General features: G+C 42.4%; 1 protein-coding gene and 1 pseudogene across 2 annotated transcripts in view; both read right to left on the bottom strand.

Moving 5' to 3' along the window:
• LOC130478010 (glypican-5-like) overlaps window positions 1–20,510 on the bottom strand; it is a 525,642-nt gene that overhangs the window by 81,634 nt on the left and 423,498 nt on the right. The gene's annotated exons all lie outside the window — the stretch shown is intronic.
• LOC130478466 (U1 spliceosomal RNA) lies at window positions 4,423–4,575 on the bottom strand (annotated as a pseudogene).

The following is a 20,510-nucleotide window of genomic DNA, read 5'->3' as shown; positions in this document are numbered from 1 at the left end:
GGTGCTATAAGTACTATAGAGGGTACCTGTTTGGTTTGTAGGATGCAATCCAGATATAGAGAGGCTACAACTTTGATTTCTCAGAGATATTCTGGGACTCCTAAACATGTCACAATGGCAGTTATGTGCCTCAAAGGTAAGAATATGTTCACTAATAGCTATTGCAAGGATCACAGTTATAAACATCTGGCTGGCTATTTGCCATAGAGACCCACCCTCTAGTGTTGCCTTTCTAGTACTGAAAATGCATTGATGAATGAATGAGAGAAAGCTATATCCCAAGAAATCACACACACACACACAGTTTTACTCTGTTACGAGCTGGAGAAATCCCAGGCATTAGTCAAGCAAAATTTTTGTGATATAGATAATCAGAACATTTATGCCTTGGCACATAGACCTTGCTCACCTTTAAACTTGGACTTAAATTTTCCAGTACTTATGAAATGTATTTAAATTTAAATACCTTGTATCCCAAAATACAGGAGAGCTTTTACCCTGGATTGGTGAAATATTTTGCCATCAGCTATTGTTTAGGGTTGCTATAAGCTCATCCCTTTAAATGATTGATTGTGTCCTTGTGACTCAGGAGCGATAGAGACTGTATCCCATGTGCTGCTGTCTTGCAATTATTATAAAATAGTATGTAATTGCTCCATTTTTGGCTACGGTACCAGATTGTTTAACAGAACAGCTAGTTACCGTACTTCTTGCTAGGGAGAAGGTTCACATTACTGGAAAAGAGGCAGTGTTTTTCAGTGTAGCCATTGAGAGGCATATTAAAGTAGGGAACAGCAGCCAGATATCAACTCTGATAAAAGGGCAAACATGAGATAATATATTACAATGGTATTCACGAGTCCTGTCTCTTAGTTTAACCTGGTCTGCTTCCTTCTGGAGTAGTATGGCATTCTGAAACGTCTTGAAGAGTGAACATATGCCAACGAGTGGGAATGGTGCTCCTACTCATGGTAGTAACTGAGAATATCCAAATTAAGTGGGGTCTCTGTATCAGAACACCTGTGACGACTGCAGTTGGGCAATTTCCTTTGACTAGGTCACAATGTTTCGTTATTAGGCTGCACCATGAACCCAGATTGTTCCAGGTTTTTAATACATGTAGCTTCTTCTAAGATTCCTCTGGCTTAAATTCAGACCAGTACTTAGGGTTGCCAACGTCCAGGTGGTGGCTGGAGCTCCCCTGCTATTACAACTGATCTCCAGGTGACAGAGATCTGTTCTCCTGGAGAAAATGGATGCTTTGGAAGGTGGACTATATGGCATTATACCCCGTTGAAGTCCATCCCCTCCACAAATCCCACCTTCCTAGGCTCCACTCTCAAAATCTCCAGGTATTGCCCAACCTGGAGCTGGAAACCCTACCAGTACTGCACTGGTTTTGAATAGAGTTACAAACGCTTACATGAAAGCAGATATTTGCTCAATAAGCATATAAAAATAATGTATGAGGAGGAAATTTACCTTTGTTGCTTCATAATAGAGAAAAATCTATACACTTTTAATTGTGAGCTAATCAATGTGTTGCAAAATAAATGAAGCATTTTAATTTCACTTAGCTCTGATGTAACTTAAAATAGCATGAAAATTATACGCACGTTTCCCCTGGAGGGCTCTGCAGTTGTTGGCCATTTCAACATGAAACAGTTTACCCAGAACCCTTTATTTCAGTATAATCACAAACCCACAGTAGAATATACATGTAAGAATTTCAGGGGGTTTTTTTTAAGCTAAAAGTATCAGTTGGGAACAGGAAAGAAATGAAACCTTTGGGGATAACTAAATCTTTCAGGAAATTACACAGTACCAACATTCCTAAGAAATGCAGGATTCCATACATAACACTGAAAACAGCTTTCGCCCCTTAAGAGTTTTCTGTCACAAGATTTATTATTGAAAGAAGGAAACTATGGGAGTCTTATCTACTAACTTCTTTCAGGTCCCTTTTCAGGCGTTCAGGATGGTACACATGGCCTTCCCTTTCAGAGTCTATCCTCTGACGGTTAGTCAGAGACAGGGACTGATTCCAGCGGCATCATGGCCCAAAATGGTATCCAAAACCAAGTCTTCTTGGTCTTTGTCAAACATCCTAGCCACTACACTATGATGGTTCTTTTGTGTTAGCTTGAACTGTTGAAGAAAGGAAGGATGGTTGCAATTTTAACCAGCTGGGGCATGGCAGTAAGGAAAATTGCCCCAGGCTTCTCAGTTCTAGAGAGGCAAAACCAGACAGTATTCCAGTTCATTTTATATTTAAAGCAGGAATGAAAGCTGGGTATGCGTCATGTACATTCTTCCTTTTCCCTCACCAGCTGTCACTTTTCCAGCTCCTTGTTTAAATAAAATTTCCACTTAAGGCAATCCAGAAATACTGTGCCAGAAAAGAAGATCAAACTTGCCTTACCTAGGATTGTCAGATGCATGTGAAACCAGAAGTTGGGAGGAAGAAGGAAAAGGGCCCCACACTGCAGCTGTGGTGTCAGAAATGCATTTTAAAGATTAAGTGAACTGTGAGGGGAAAAAGAAACCCCCACTGGGAATTAGGGGATTCTAGCCTTTCTACCGTACCTGAAAACAAACCCCCTACAATATGAGTCTCAATTAACATGACAGTGCTAGAGCAACAAGGCCTATGATACTTGTGCCTTGCCGTGCCCTTTCAACTTTGATGAACTCTGAGAGTCCAACCAACGTTTTCCATAAGATGTGTGTCCATGACAGCAAAGAAGCAAGGGGACACCACAGGAAAAGCAAAGATAGGGAAGGAGCTGGCACTACAGCAGATTGTTTAAAGATTTACAGAATGTCAGTTGCTTTCAATAGTAACAGGGTGCAGTCAGGAGTGGACTGGGAAGATCAGACCCTAACCCTCACCCTCCACACCAGGGAGGGGCTCTGGCCAGCTCCTGATTGGTTGGGGAAGGGCCACTGCCTCTATCTGGACCCTGCCTCTACCCAACTGAAGAGATAGCTGGAGGAGAATGAGGCCCTTTCCCCATCTTGGCCATCAAAGCTGGCCAGGTGCTCTGCCTGCCCTTGCTCCAGAGCCTCCCACTGCATCCCCTTCCTTGTCTCCTGGCTCTATCATACCACAGCTGGTAGGTCTAGGCAGCACTGCCATGGCCAAGCAGAGGGCTGTCGTCCCTGTTTCTGCCAGGCGGCATCCTACTGTGTCCTTGCCAAACACAGCCCCATTGCGGCATGGCAGCTGTCGTGGGGCAGAACAAGGCTGAGGCAGCACAGGTGAGGGCTGCCACTGACATAAGAAATACCCCAGGAGTGATGGATAACAGGGCTGAGGATCAACTGAGGGGAGGGGAGGTTCAGGGATAGGCGGCCTCTGGGGCAGCAACCTACTGGGAACTGGTCAGCCTGCTCTGCTTGATCACATTTATCTTCATATCACGAAAAATTGCCTCTGATGTTTCCTGCATTATCAGGCTACTGTGAAAGTCTAGACTTTTTTTGGGGGGGGGAACTGGTTGGCAACCTCACATGGTTGAACTCTGCTCCTCTCCTGAAGTTCTTCCATCAGCGCTAACCTGAGGCTTCAACTGTAAGCCTCTCCAAAACTGTTATAAACCTGAGTAAAATCTATTAGTTTTGTCGAAGGCTTTCACGGTCAGAGTTCATTGATTCTTGTAGGTTATCCGGGCTGTGTAACCGTGGTCTTGGAATTTTCTTTCCTGACGTTTCGCCAGCAACTGTGGCAGGCATCTTCAGAGTAGTAACACTCAGAGTGTTACTACTCTGAAGATGCCTGCCACAGTTGCTGGCGAAACGTCAGGAAAGAAAATTCCAAGACCACGGTTACACAGCCCGGATAACCTACAAGAATCAATCTATTAGTTTATTTTAAAAATATTTCTCTTGTATTGTAAAACGTGGGGCACAGCAGGTGATATTCCATGGGGCCTATTAATGCTTTCATGGTGCCTATTAAGGCTTTAACAGTAAGATCCAGAACTTTGAATTATTCCCAGAAGTAGACTAGAAGGAGGTGAATGTGCACTGCCGGGGGGGAGGTACTGTATAGGAAGAAGAAAAGAAGAGTTGGTTTTTATATGCCAACTTTCTCTACCACTTAGGGGAGACTTAAACTGGCTTACAATCACTTTCCCTTCCCACAACACACTTCCTGTGAGGTAGGCAGGGCTGAGAGAGCTGTGACTAGCCCAAGGTCACCCATCTGGCTTTGTGTGGAGGAGCGGGGAAACAAATCCAGTTCACCAGATTAGCCTCCACCGCTCATGTGGAGGAGTGGGGAATCAAACTTGGTTCTCCAGATCAGAGTCCACCACCCCAAACCTGGTTCTCCATATCAGAGTCCACCGCCCCAAACTACTGCTCTTAACCACTACACTGCAGTATTGTGGCCATTGCCAAATTTCAGGGAAGAAAAAACTAGTATGGGGCACAAGCTACCACAAATTATGCAGTCGAGTTTCCTGCATTTGGGGAAATCGCAGGGGTCAGCACACCCGAAGTGCAATGGATGATCCTCACCCTGGGAAACCCACCTTTGTGATCATGGTGTCTCCCTTGCCAGGTAAGTATGGGGCACAAGCTATATTATCAAGTAACCATCTGGTCCTTCGGCCTCCTGATACTTCTTCACTGGGTTTTTTTTTAAGGAGACAATGCTCTCCTAGACAGTTGCTGCCAGTCAGAGTAGAGAGTACTGACCTTGATATAGTGGTCTGACTCACTAGAAGGCAGCCTTGTGTGTGGAGACCATAAATAGGAATTTTGCTCAGGAACCCCCACTACCTGGAGCTGCCCCTGTTCCTTCTTTGTCTATCTAAGCTCACTTCCACTTTGGATCTCCACCCTTCTGCTCCAGCTATGTTTGTTTCTGGCCAAGTCAGGCAATAGAGGGGCTACTTTACCTTCTCCCTGAAGCTAAGAAGGCCCACAAAAGAAAAGAAAAAATCCAGGAAACATTAAAGTCATGTCTTAGAGAAGCGCCAATATTTGTTGCCAAGAAAAAAGAAACAATCTGGATAAACAGGTATAAGGGTTTATCTAAACTGCAAACTTTTCTTTCTTATACCAGACATAATTTGGTTCAGATTGTTCTCTCAGTGCTACTTTAAAGCACTGAAATAGCTGTAAGATTTACTAGTGCAAAGCAGAGGGGAAAATTCAGCCTGTTCTATTCAGCGTGCCAGGTACTACATAAATAAAATATACTGTATGTGGGCCTTGCCCCTTGTGAATTGTCTGATCTTCCCTCACTTAAGGCATGAATATGATGTCTTAATTTAGCCTATTACAAATCCTCTCTGCAAAGAGCTGCAAAATGCAAATGGGAGCGCTTATACAGTCATTTACCAACTGAGAAATGGAACACTGTTTCACATCCCTTTATGAATGAATATAATAATGACTTGATTCCAAGAGCCTGATTTTCATAAGAAAAAATTGTATGCACATTGAGAACAGCATTGTGATGCTGGCAGCATATAGAAATTTTTTTAATGGTTGAAATTAAAAAACAAACCGCAGCATGTTTTTCTCTCATTTTGCACCCCCTACCAATTACCACCAAAAAAGGCCATGGGAATATTCACACACACACACACACACACACACACACACACACACACACACGTGTGTGTGAAATGTACCCCTTGGGTTTGGTTCAGCTCTAGATCTGCTGAAAATTTATGACTGAGTTGAGCAATAGAATCCAGTTCTTTAACCCAAATAAATAAAGTTGTTCACAAAGCATCTTGCTTGAAAAAGCTGTAGCAAACTGAAGTTTAAAGAGAAAAAAACATATCAAGAGCAGCACAGGTGCTCTCAATACAGGCTGAAATGTGAACTTAAAAATCAGTGTGTTTTTTGGATCTGGCTTTCAAGAAGGGTATACATATTGGTATTAAGTGATATTTGGGTCCTCTGATATTGTTTTGGGATTCAGGTCTGGGTTGTTTTTGGTGATTTCAGAATTATTTGGGTTCCAGTATTCCGTATTTTTTTTAGGGGGAGGGGGGACTAGAGTGGCTGTTTTTAACCAAATAACACCAGTCTTTCAGACATCCTAATTCTGTCTACCCACTAAAGATCCCCCAAGTTTCAAGCAAATTGGCCCAAGGGGTTCAGTTGGACCAAGGGGTTCAGTTCTATGGGATCTTGAACAAGGTGACCCCATCCATTCTACTTGTCTCCATTGTGTCCTATTGGGGGGGGGGGAATTCAAAGAAGCCAATAGCCAAACACACAAGAGCCCAAATATTTCAAGTGCAAACAGAACCAACAATCCCAACCAATGTCAGACCAGAGAATCCCAGTCAAACCATGGGCCCATGTGGCAAGACAAATGCAATCAATGCCAAACCAGAGAATGCAACTTAAGCAAGGAACACTTGCAAGCCCAGCAGATGTCAAACTAGAGAATCCAACTTAAACTAACTTTTAAAAAAATACCCAATGGCAGCTCTGAATATTCTGAGATATACTCAAATATTTACAGATTTTCTGGGACCCAGTTAGTTGGTAGCCTAAAAATCACAAATACTGTCTGCATACCTCAGGTATGTATACAGACCAGATATATCCAAGCGCATGTCCTTAGCTGAAATTAGTATATAATTCTCTCATTGTGCGCACACACACAAACAAACAAACAAACAGGTTGTATAAATGTTCAAAACAATCCAGTGCATACTTTCATGCTTGCTGTGCTGCAAAACTACATAAGTTAGTTAGGGTTTCAAATTTTATATAAGAACACACTTGCCTGGATCACTTTGATAGGGAAGTGCCATGAGGAAGAAACACATGAATTCAAACCACTGTTTCTCCACTTGTTAAAACTGCAAGTGCTCTGACAGCAAAGGCTGCTGTCACATAGGTGGGAAAAGCTGCAAGCAGCGGTGAGTGGAACTGAGGTGTGAGGGGACAGCATTCATATGTCCTTTTCCCATGCTACCCACTGCTAGTGCCACCCTACCCTCTTCATACTTGTCACTTTGGCAGAGACGTGCCAACCTGATGACAATCTCGCCAGCCCCCTTCTGCAGCCCAGCAACCCAACAGCTGAGCTATGGCTCACCACTGAGCCTTAGTAGAATTTTTTTAAAGGCCCTGTTAAAGGGCTAAAATGGGAGGGGAATGCCAGAGATGAGCATTGCCCTCTTGAAGGTTGGGCTAAGCAGAGCTCCCACCTTCCAGAGCGACTGAACTTTCACACTTAGGTCCTGCTTGTAGCCAGCATGCTGTTTTCTCTTTAAGTCAGAGCAAAGAACATTCTTCTTTGCTTTGGCTTAAAAGGGAAAGCTCCAGGACCTCCACAAGCCATGCCTGGAAAGAGATCAGTGTTGTGCAGAAGTCTTCAAATAATGCTGAGGCATGCAATGTGCCACCTTGTGGGGTGTGTGTGGAAACAGGTAAACAGCCCCATATAGTATTACATGAACCACAGAAACCTATATTCTGAAAAAGCATTCACAATTTGTATTCTGGGGTATATTTTCACTCCAAGCCAACTTTTAAATTTATCTTAGGATAAAAAATGACACACAGGGGTTTTTTGGGGTGTGTGTGGCAGAGGTGACACGAGCAATTTCTTTCATGGCATCCAGAGCCTTACAGCTACTTTCACATAAGGTGGAATGCCTTTTTGGAGTAGATTCAGCTGTCCTCCATTTGCATATTGAAAAACTCACACCAGTTTGGTTCTTTTAAAATGCTATAATTTTAATTTTCAATTTGAAACAAAAACTATGTTTTAAACCAAAGATATTAGCAGAGTGACAAACCTTCAACAATTTAAAGGATAATACATTTTTTGCATCTTTGAATACATTTTTTCACCATATCACTCTTTGGAGAGATAAGTGCTCTGCAGGTTATCAGGTGGGGCTCTCTAGAGCAAAATGCTTCCCTGGATGGGTGTTTTCTGGGGGAGGGGGACTCATGGGGCATTTTTGTATCCTCTTGGGGGGTATCTTGAATTCCACTAGGGGCATAGCTAAGCCACTGGGGGGGGGCAGCTGGCCACCCTACTATGTGGTAGTGTTCTAGCCAGGTGGAAACCCCATAGGGGACAACAACACAGACAGGGATCAGGAGGGCAATTTTGGGGTTAAAACAAGGAAAGGGTTAAAATAGAAAAGTGTGAGGCTGCAGTTACCATCCAACCAGCACCCCATCTCTTGATGGAGGCCTGCTGTCCTGTGAGAAGCAGGAATCCATGGGTGGGGGCAGTTTCTCCTTTAGGGTAGCCTTTAAAAGCCAGGGAGAAGCCAATGAGGGCAGGCCAGTTTGGGCTCTAGGCAATGAAGGAGCCAGCTGGGAGAAGAAGAAGGAGGAGGAGGAGGAGGAGGAGGAGGAGGAGGAGGAGGAGGAGGAGGAGGAGGAGGAGGAGGAGGAGGAGGAGGAGGAGGAGGAGGAGGAGGATGGGGTAAATCTTGAATCTGGTCCCTGTACCACAGCTGAGGCCTTAAAAAGAGCCACTAAATGGCCTGCTATACAAAGCATTAAACGGGTGGAAGGGAGCCCAAATGTAGAACCTGACATACCTCATCATGTTGTATGAACATTAAAAGCACACTAATAACAAAACAATAGATTTCTGGAATTGTTTTATAGTCCAGGTGCTTTTTTGATTGCAGAAAACTCTAATTGGTATTTGGCCTTTTTTTCCTTTTTTTCCTTTGTTTTTCTTTTGCTGTTAAGGTACAGCTGACTTATGGTGATCCTGTTGGGTTTTTAAGACAAGAGTGGTTCATAAGTGGTTTGCCATTGCCTGCCTCCACGTCACACCCCTAGTATTCCTTGGAGGTCTCCCATCCAAATACTTGCCAGGGTCAAGGCTGAGTGTGTGTGACTGGCCCAAGGTCACCCAGCAAGTTTCCATGGCAGAGTGGGGATTTGAACCTGAGTTTCCCAGATCCTAGTCCAACACTTTAACCACTGGCCCTGTTGCAGTAAAGTTGTTTTCTAATGTGGAGGTGACAGTATCCTAAGAAGAAAGTGTTGAAGAGCAATTTCTCTGTACATTCTGCTCCCACCCCACAAAAAATTGTAACTAGGGTGGAAATTTATCCCAGACAATGTTAGTAAATGAAGTATAAATACCCCAAAGTAGTAGGGCTTTTTTCTTCATTAAAAACTGAAGCAACTTTGTTCACATCAGAAATCTTTTATTTTTCACAAGTCCGAAAGAGTTTGCTCTAAGCCCAAGAAGCACACTCTTTGGAAGCAAAATATTATAAGCAAAACGAGACTTTTACAGCTGCCTTAATTGTGGCACATATATAATTTCCCTCACACTGTGTTGCCATCTTGTTTCTCTGTGTGTTTCAAAACAATATGGTTGTTAACCTGTGGGCAGGAATTTCCCAGCCAAGCAATATGAATGCCCTTAATGATATTTGAGTTTCAAAAATGAATAACTGAAGCTTTCAGATGATTGTAACATTAACATGGTGACATGGTCAAAGTTTATAAAAATTAAGTATGGCATGGAGGAAGTGTGTAGAGGTATTTTTTTCTCATTCACCCATTGTACTGGAAGTTGAGGTCGCCCAATAAAATTGATAGGCTGTTTATTTAGGGCAGATAAAAGAAAGTATTGCTTTACTCGTTTGTGGAATTCATCCCATAAGATGTAGGATGATGGGATCAGTAGCTTGGATGGCTTTAGAAGGAATTAGAAAAATTCAACAATAGCTATAGAAGAACCTCCATGTTTGGAGGCAATAACGCAGAATACCAGTTGCTGGCAGGCATACAAGAGAGGAGAACAACTGCTTTTATGCCCTGCTTGTGGGCTTCTTGAGGTCATCTTTTTTGCTACCTTAGGAAAAAGCATGCAGGATTGCATGAGTCTTTGGTCTGATCCAGCACTGCTTCCTTGTTTTATGTTTTCAGGAATAATATAATCACTGCAGCCTGCAACTGATTTTCAGTGGAAGTTTTTTTAAAAAATAATTTTTTTATTATTTTCCCAGAATTATTAATCACATAGTTTAACAATTGACATAAACAATAAAAAGTAAAAACAAATAGGAAACTTTGTTAAAGATATTTGTGTATAATCAAAGAAATATTGACTTCCCCTACACCTTTTGCATAAAATTCTAATCCTGATATTGTTGCTAATATTTATTAATAGTCATATACTATCATATAAAAGAAAGAAAAAAGGGCAAAGAAAATAAAAGAAAGAAGAAGAAAAATAGTGAATCTCACTAATAATAAATGGATTAGTACAGTAGAAAACATTTAATTACTTCCATTAAAAATTAATTATTTTGTAAGTCCTCCATTTCTCCCTAATACTCATTTAATACATTTTATATTTCTAGTAAATTAATATAATATATGGTTCTATTTCCATTATAGCCAATCCTTTTAACCGGTTCCTTTTTAATCTCATCCAAAAGAGAAACTAGACTCTTTTAAATTAGTCCCTTTGTCCGGAATTTCCAGCATTTCCTTCTTTTCGTCATTAACAGTAAGCGTTGAAGAGCATCCTTGGAAATTGTTGGTAGAGTCTCTTCTGCAGATAGATGATCTCCATGGTAAATCCACATTGCAATATCTTGCATCTCAAATTCAAAGAAAAGGATCCTGATGGCCCCAGTTTTTCTACTCATTAAGTCCTCCAAGCAGATGTTGAAAAGTTCATCAGGCAGATTGAAGAGACAGAGGTCAAAGTCACTCACATTCAGATCCATTGTTGTCAGCTGGGCTATTGCAGTTTGTTTATTGTAGTTCTCAATTTCCTTTGCAGGATTCTTCTGTTCTTCATCTTTCTTGTAAACTAGAGGGCCCTCTAGTATCACCTCTGACCTCATTGTGATAATTTGGGTTTTTATGTCTTTAAGATCGTCTAAGATGACATCCAGTTTTTGATTAATAAGTTGGTATGAAATGTTCATCAAAGCAGAGAATTGTTCCATCTCTTAAGTCAGATATTCCATGGTTGCTTCTTCTGAAAATTTCTGTTGAAACTCAGTTGGTAAAATCCAGGCAAATATACCAGTGTAGTAAATAAAGAGGTCACAGGAATTAAGGTCGTAAACCTTCCGTTCCTTGTGTTCAGGAACTTGGGAGATATTTGCCAAAACACACTAATGCCACACTTCTGATTCCAAGTTCTCTGGCTCTCTCACGATGATAGATTGTTTCCAGGAAGGACGTGGCAGGAAAGCTGTCAGAGGCTGCCTGACAACAGATTCAGACTCTGACGGAGACCAGATCCAGGGACAGAGTCCTCCTTCCCTACCCACGCTGACAGAGAAAACAGCTGATGACGATGTATTGCCAAGACATACCTTAAAGTCACCAGCTACAGAGCAGCCTAAAGAAGACCAGACGCCGGCCGACCCAGGAACATCAAGGAAGCTGCCCAGGGAGTCGGGAGACCATGAGGAACAGATGTCTCCTGGGACTCGTCAACGGAAAATGGGCCGGGTCCTGGCAGAACAACACCGGCGTTCAGCCAGGTTGGAACAACAAAGAAGGAACCGAGACAGCCATGAAGATAGTGAGTGAGTCTTTACAGAAGCTGCCTCCCCCAGACAGCTGCAAGTATTTAGGAAGGCTGAGCCAGCAGAATCTGTGGAAGCAATGCATGGCGAACCTGCGGCAATCCACTCTGGCTGACGCTGTATCGACTCGGACTGCTTTCTTGACCCTGAATTCTTCTGGACTCCCTGCCTGACCTTGGACCGGCCCGACCTTGACTCTGCCTTTCGTTCTGACGGATTGCCTTTCACCCTGACTGACCTTGGACTGTTACTGGACTGCATGATTACTCCCATTCCCAATTAATACAGCTGCCAGCTGTAGAAGCCTCGGCTTCAGAAACCCCAGCCTGTTGTCCCGCCTGCTGCAGGCCTCTTCAGAGCACCGTGCTGCTACAGGAGCACCCCGCCCTAGTGGGCCAGCACAAAAGCTTTGTTTAGTTAGAAAGGCGACTCTTCGGGGTGGGGGAGATTTCTCCTCCTCCCTCCCCTTTATATGTAGTAGTTCCTGATTGGTAACTGAAGCATCTTTCAAAAATCTTAGTTGTTATGTCTTCCCACTGATCAAATTGATAAGATTCCTGCCGGGTTATCTGATCTTTTCTTGTTTTTAAAGAGTCATTTAAACATTGAGTGGGGAGATACGGATTCGACAGATGTATTTAGCAGTCTCCCGGGACTTCCAAATCCAGGTAAAACAAAAGAATTCTTTTAAACTTACTCAGATTTTAGGAGAGTAGGTATTCTTACTTCTGTATAGTTGCTTAGATGGTAGTAGATAGGGGAGAGCGAAGCCTAATTCCAAAGAGACGTCTGTGGCGATTTATAACCCCTCAAGCCAGGCGGGACTACTACTGAATCTCCGAAGTCTTACAACTCAGAGAGTTCAGGAGTCAAAGCGCTCTTCATCGGCAGCAGGAGATTCCCTGACACCCGCTCCACTATTTAGGAATTGGGAGGGGTGCATTGGCACCCCTATTTAAGACGTTTCTTGGTTCCCCACCGGGAGCCCCCGGGGAGACGCAGTGCTTCGCTCAGCAGCCCTAGCAGAAGTCGATTTTCAGTGGAAATTTAAATCCTTCTGTTTTGATTATGAGCTCAACATTTTCTTTTCCACACATTTCACTTCTGCTATCCACCCTTGAAGGAATGGGTCTGACTAGCAAGCAACAAAGGATCAAGCTCAAAAATTAATTGGGAAGATTTCGGTTAGAGAAGGCTCAAAGCACCTAGAACTGCAGTGTTAGAAGTAGTGGGAGGAAAAGGTTGATGGATGTCTTTTGTACTGCACTGACATTTTCTGAAGTAATTCTCACAAATGTTATGGCATTATACATCTATGAAGGGAGAGGTTCTTATAACTGCTCAATTTGTATAACTGAGATGCTCCATGGTTACCATTCCTGTGCAGTTTCATGAAGTCCACTGTCCTCAAACTACTTGATCTAAAGTAGTCTCACTAAAACCAATAGTTATGTTTCAAGAAGAATTGTGGGGCAACTTAAGAGATACATGGTTTGAGAGTTACATCTGAAAAAGCTGGCACACTTTTACTTTTTATGACGTCTCTTGCAGTCTTTCCTTCCAGGAAGCTCAGCAACCTAATTAGAAGTGGGTTGTCCAATGACCGCATTGGTTAAATGATGTGAAGAAACTCAATGTATTATAATCAAAGACAGGGCTGTGCTGAATCCTAAAATATCATTTCAGCAAAGGGAACTAAGCTAATAAGTCCAAATGTTTCCTTAGGCAATAATCAAATTTGTTTAGTAGAATTACACTGCAGACTGTAAAAGAATAACCCTTGTCTCACAAGGGCTTCTGCAGGATTCAGAATGTCTTAGGAGTGGTAAAATTACATCACATCTTTACAAATGGCATTCAAAATGGCATACTGTCATCTAGTAGCTTCAATATAAAGTGCATTCATGCCAGCAATTCTCGTTCTGCCTGCATACAGTACTGTAGGGGAAATAAATTCTTTTTCTGTTTGCATTTGGGTGGTAGTATGGGTCAATCCGAAAACAGTTCTAATACATTCTGCTAGGCTTCTTGCAACAAGTGAAGAATATTTTCTACATGAAGCCTACTCCAGTTGTCAGTTCCTTCCTCATGAAAAAGATCTTCTCTCTTTCTTTATTCTGAATTGGAGTCAGATTGAGGTCGAAAACACATGGACGCTTTGTCCTGCGCTTCTCCCACAAATGAAGCGAATCTCTGGAGGTGGAATGCATGGTGGCTCCGCTCCTGCGAGATCAACCCACCTCCCTCCGAAACCTCCCCGGGTTTTCCTGTTCCTAGGTTATCCTGAATGTAGGCAAGGCTCGCATCTTGCTGGAGTGTTTGTGTCCACTGCCCCCCCCCAGGAAGGGAACCTCTGACTGGCAGAGAGCCTGCGTGGGGCTGCAGAGAAATGTAAGCTCACCACCGTGCTCCTCCACCCCACCGTCCCCCTGGCTAGGAAAGGCTCCTCCAACGGGTGGAGAGCTGCGAGGAGCCGCAGAGAAAGGTAAACTCACCGCTGCTGGGAGACTCCCCCCTGCCACCCCCTGCCTCCACCCATCAGAGGAACCCTTCCAAGCGGGGTAGGGGGTGGGGAGGAGGAGGAGTGTGGTGGCAGTGAGCTTACCTTTCTCTTTAGCCCCTTGCAGGTTATCCACCCGTTGGAGGAGCCCTTCCTAGCCAGGGGGACGGTGGGGTGGAGGAGCAAGGTGGTGAACTTACCTTTCTCTGCGGCCCCACACAGCTGAGGGCGGACACCTTCAGTCTAGGTGTTTCATTTTTTGAACATGGAATTGAAAGCATGTGAGGGGCAAGTGACAAACCAACCCAGTTACCGCAATGTGTTAACGGCCTTAGAATCTTTTGTTGGAAAATCTCAGAATGCTGTTACTTCCAAAAACTGGATAAAGTTTTTGGCTTTTTTGCATGAACACAATAGTACAGACATTATACTGTGGTCTTTATCCTGTTATTATTGTACATCTCAGTATTCCTACATATTCCTACAGAACAATGGGACCAAAAAAAGGGTATTTGTGCATTCTTCATGTCATGTATTGTAATGAAACACTTGAATTAGGAGATTATCTTGGATTGAGCCTAAACCGGCTATGGCTTTATAGACCAGAACACCCTGAATTGTGCCCCTGCGTCACCAGAGATGGCAAAAAATGAGTGATGACATGGAGAAAATCACCCAATCCACATTTTGAGCAACTGTACCAAAGGAACTCGCTCACATGAAGAAGGCCACGTAGCAGCTATATAATCATCTCAAACAAAACCCAGTATCAAAAGCAAAGTACATTTGTTATTATAATAATATGTGATTAGATGGTATATTAATACGTAGCCATACCATACTGTCATTAAACAAGAGGGAACACCCTCAAGTAAAATATCCACAGGCACTAAAAAAACCAAAAACAAGAAGTGAATCTAAAGAGAATAAGATCCCAACTGCAATCTCATAACCCAGCCTGACTGAATGCAGCCCCCACTTCTGTTTCAAATGGATTGACTGCAGGGCTAGTTCCATTAAAATCATATTTGCATTAGGCGATGAGGTTTTATAAAAGTCCAACAAAAACAGGATGTTTTCAAAATAAGCCTTCTTTGTCATTAGGTTTGCAATTGATTTGCTCCTGGCTTCAAAGTTGTGGTCTCGGTGGATACAAATAAATGATGACACAACTGCAAGATGCAACTGTCTTACATTATCCACAAATCTCCACGAAGTTAGCAAAATTATGATAAGGCAACCTTCTCACAGAAGCCAGAGATGGTTTTGTTATCTGGAAACTAATTGTTCAGTTTGCAGATTTAGGTTAGCTGTTATTTCCCAGCAGCCAAATCCACGCAGAGCAGTTGTGAACAGAGATTCCCATTAAGAAGATGCATATCAGGGTCCGCAGGACATTTTATAATAAGCTGTTCTAATGCCGCTGTGTCAAACCCTGGTCTTGTGTCCCAGCTGATATCAAAGGGCTATAAAGACATAAGCGAATCAAGGGTTTCTTCCAGTAGAACATATGCCTAACTTAACCTACAGAGTAGCAAAGCAAGCTAGAATGCCACCCTTTCCTCCTGCAAGATCTGCCACTTCAGTGACATTTTATTTGGCATAGCAGGTTACATACCAGTTACGTCCAAACCTGTGATGAGGTAAGACTAACCCTTGAATATCTGCTGGGATAAAGGGCTGATTTCAGTGGCTTGATTGCCATTGCAAATATGTTTTGATGCTAATCTTAATAATTTTATTTGCTCATTACAAAACTGGGATGCCTAATTTGGTAAAGGCAGAGATGATGATTTCAAAGCAATATTTAGGAGAACCTCCCATCTTTCAGTTTTAGGCTGTGTCTTGCTGACAATTTTCCTATGTCAAAACCATTTCTTATTTCGATACAACAGTTAGACTCCCTGATGGATTACGGTGAGGACATGGAACTGTTCCTTGTGCTCAGCTATAACCTGCTTCATTGCACATTAGCTTTATCACCTATATTACAAGATAACCATCTGCCTATGCTTGGGAAATGGCTGCCAATAGTATAATATAAAAGTGCCTTCCTGATGGTTTCTACCATGGTGGGTAATAACTGCATTTTGAATTCTGTGGCATGATTATAAAATATTCAAAAATATCCAAAAGAGAACAGCATAGAGCAGGGCATAAGGCCAAGTAACAAGAGCAGTTGGGTGTCCTTGGCTTCTTTTGAAGTGAGGAAGCTGCATTCTGTTGAACATTACTTTCTTAGCATGATGCACAGAGTGCAGATTGCAGGCCACTACTGCAATCAAACCATTGTTTCTGATACGTGGGCTCAAGCTGGAAGAACACTGCGTTAACATATTCTCTTGTGACTCTAAAGATGGAAGTCATGAGGGCCTGGGGGACTAACAAGGGCATTGGCTGGGGATGGGGTTGCCAACTTTGGGTTGGGAAATTCCTGGAGATTTGAGGGTGGAGCATGTGGAGGGTGGGGTTTGGGGATGGGAAGGACCTCAGAGAGGTAGAATGCCACAGAGTCCATCCTCCAAAGTAGTCATTTTCTCCAGGAGAACTAACCTCTGTATAAGTCCAGCAGTTCCCCAGGCTGGAGGCTAGCAACTCTAAATTCTTATGGGGTTTACCAGTGGAAGGAAACACAACAGAGTCAAATCCCTATATGATGCTTGGAAGCCATTTAAAACCACAGTAATTGAAGCCCAGATAGAATGCATTCCACAGATTAGGAAAGGCACTGCCAGATCTAAAAGAATGCCTAAATGGTTAACAATGCAAGGAAGCTTTAGAAAGTAAAAAGACTGGTCCATGGGAGACGAGCCAACATCAGGGGTTTTCTCCCTGCAAACACTGCCCTTAGTTTCTAGGAACTCTGTGTGTGAGTGTTCAATGTGCGTTCTGCCCACATGACTGCGAGTTCCAGTTTTATCTTTGTGGGGCAAAAAGGATCTGTGCAACATGATAGCTGATGTGCTATAGTGGTTAGATATGGGATTAAGATATGGGAGACCCAGCTTTAAATCTCTACTCTGCCATGGAGGCTTGCTGGGTGACCTTGGGCGAGTCGCATACTCTCAGCCTAACCTACCTCACAGGGTTGTGATGATGATAAGATGAAAGAGAACAATGATGTAAACTGTTCTGGGGCCCCACTGGGGAGAAAGGCAGGGTATAAACAAAGTAAAGTTGGAGTAAATAAATACAATTTCTCCACTGAAAGAGTAATGAAAGATGAAAGGCTTTGCTCAAACCTGACTCTTTCTCCAAACAATTGATAGCACTGAAAAGATCTTGGGTAATATTCCCTATGACAAAACAAATTACGTATAGTAGCCAACAATGTGTCATTTGGGTTGACTATATACTCCATTGTAGAGCACATCCCAACCATATAGGTTCTTGCAAGTACATGTGAAAACACTATTTCTTTTTCTGTTCACCTAGAAGAATGGGAATGTTAATACTCCTGCAAATGCTGCTACCTCTAGCTTGGTTATTTACAGTCAGTGGCTTTGTCGTGAATGCTTCTTTGACTTTGCTACTATCTACCACTTGGCTACTTGCTCAGTGGCAACAGCTACTTGTTCCATCTTAGAGGATATATAGTGGATTGTATGGCTGTCCTGAACCAATCACATACTATTACCCCATGGGAGCAAACGACTCCACTTGTTGATCCATTTATGCCTTGAAGCATGAAGATTAATAACCTTCATTGCTGTTAACTGCTGTGCCTGGAAGGGACGTTTTTGCTTCCATTCCATTTATTTTGGCTGACAGTATCAAATTTCTTATATGTTTCAGACAGCTCATTTGAGAGGAGCCATACTTTTTTTGTGAAAGGTATTAATGCTCTTAGTAACTACACATTTCTTATATTTCTGCTTACTTTAGACTTCAAAGAAGAGAAGGCTGTTAGTAATAGAAGAATTTTCCATTTTTTAGTAGCTGTACAATATTTTTCTATTATCTAAAAATAGGGAAAACGGGATCTTATTCCAGGAGAGAAGCAGCTAAACTAGTATCATATTGGAATGTAGCTCCCCAGTGCTGGAGCAGCAATGATAGTGATAAATAGTGAAATGAAACAGAAGTCCAGAGGCTCCTTTGCAACAAATAGTGATAACAAGAGTAGTGAATATACTGTACATGTCATTTATCCATTAAAAATGAGCATCACACAACATGGATAGTAAATATCTGGCAATTTGTTAAAGACCCTTTCTTAGAATTAGAAATGCACAACAGTTTTATTTATTTCTATTCAATTTTTCGATTTTGATTTCTAGCCCAATTTTTAAATAACAAAGTAGCAATATTTATCTGGGGATAGGCTGACCCTTCTCTGTTCTGCCCTCATTTTTCTTTTCCCAAACACAGAGTGGATTTTGAAACAGGATGGATTTTGATGAGACACCAATAAGACAAACAATCTGGGAATGGAACATTAAACACTGGCTTAGATCCCACCAAACATTTCCACTGTTAGGAGGATTTCCATTGCTGGTGCACAACTTCCTCACCTCTGTCCTGCTGCAGTTCAAAATAACCCCCCCCCCCAATACTCATCTTGGAAGACTGAGTCTCCTTGGGATCAGTATGAAGGTGGATTTGGAGGGATGAATTGGCAAAAAAAAACCTCAGGATCCAGCATCCTCAGTCCTATTATGATCAAAATTGTTGCTTGTAGACATATTTGCTTTACAATATGAAGATCTATGTAGGATTAGAATTGTCACCCCTTTTATGGGGAACAAACATTTCTCAACGGGAAATGTTAACATCAGTACTGGATGATATAGGAGAGACTACAACCTTAAGATACAACCTATTTGCTTAAATAAGTTTTATCAAAGGATCAAGACATCAGAGATGGATCACACTGCTAAACAGAAGTCACAGAAGTCACATCTTTTTTGTGTGCTGGTAGCGCAGCTGAGGGCTCCAGTGCCAAAATCATAGAGGGGATGGATGAAGCAGCTTACATTATAAGACAATGCTCTTTCTCGCTGAGATAAGCAGTGTAAAAAATCCCAATATGTGTCCTTTGAAAATGTCACCCTGGTAAACAACAAACTTCATTGCACAGCTACATTTAGAAACCGAAAGCAGTTCAGATATTGTCTGGCCCACAGAATATCTTGATCTTGATTTCATTTTTGGCCTTCATTTTATTTATTTTTTCTATGCAGTCTTTAGGGTGATAGTTAAATAGGTGCACTCTTCACAGATTCTGACATTGTTTCTTTGACCCTTGCCAGTCTGGACATGGCACTGAGACTGTGCTCGTGATTGGCGAGCTTCATCTAGTAAGAATCACTGAATTGTTTTGAACCTACATGATTTTAAAGCACATTTTAGTGCAAATGATTACAATGCCAATAACAGTGGTGGCCAACAAGACCGGGTGAATGTTCATAAAACTGGGTTCAAGTGGCTGCACTGAAGGCTGGAAGGATGATTGCTCTTGATGTCCATGACATCTTGCCTCCGGAGCATTGTTGTTGGGGCTTACACTTGTCTTGAAGTAGTGATTCTGATGCTGAAGGTCCTGTAAAGATTAGAAGGGAACCCCCCACCCCAGCTTCCAGTCCAAGCCTTCCTTATCACCGAATTTCATTCCCAATGGGCCACAAATAACTTTCATAGCAATTGATTCATGATATACTAGTGACAGTACTTCAACAATACATAATTAAATTATAGAATTGAGTGTCATGAAGTGCTAATACTCACCTACTTTGATAGATTTGATTACTAAATTGAATCTCCTTGTCAGAAGCAGACTGCCTTGTATATGCAGAATACCAGTTGTTGTTGGTCAAACAACCAAGGTGCTGTTTTGCTTTCTTGTGGGTTTCCTAGAAGCATTTGTTTGTCTACTGTTGAAAACAGGATACTGGGCTAGACAGATCTTTGATCTCACCCACCATTGGTTTTTATGACTATAACTATGGGTTTGCACTTCTCAGGACTGAGGGTGAGGCCAAAGATCATAGCAGCATTTAAACTCTGGAAATTCAAGAGTATCAAGAGGGAAGGTGGCATGGTATAACCCTATCTTGTAAGATCTCAGAAGCTAAGCAGGATCAGTACTTGGAAGGGGGACCATCAAGAAACACTCTGAAGAGGAAGGCAATGCCAAACCACCTCTGCTTGTTACTTGCCTTTAAAGCCCCTTGCTGGGGTGGCCATAAGCCAGCAGTGACTTGATGACACTTTACACACACAATTGGGTATCTTTGTTACACTGTACTGAGATTGTTTTAATGGTAGATGAAGAATAAGAGCTGGTTTTAATACCCGGCTTTTCTCTACCAAAAGGAGTCTCAAAGTAGCTTACAAATGCCTTCTTTCCCCCACCCCCCAACAAGCACCTTGTGAGGTGGGTGGGGCTGAGAGAGTTCTGAGAGAACTATGATCAGCCCAAAGTCACCCAGTAGGCTTCATGGGGAAGAGTGAGGAATCAAACCCGATTCTCCAGATTAGAGTCT

Source organism: Euleptes europaea, chromosome 5, assembly GCF_029931775.1.
Source record: "Euleptes europaea isolate rEulEur1 chromosome 5, rEulEur1.hap1, whole genome shotgun sequence".
Classification (NCBI taxonomy): domain Eukaryota; kingdom Metazoa; phylum Chordata; class Lepidosauria; order Squamata; family Sphaerodactylidae; genus Euleptes; species Euleptes europaea.
This window is presented reverse-complemented; position numbering and strand designations above follow the sequence as displayed.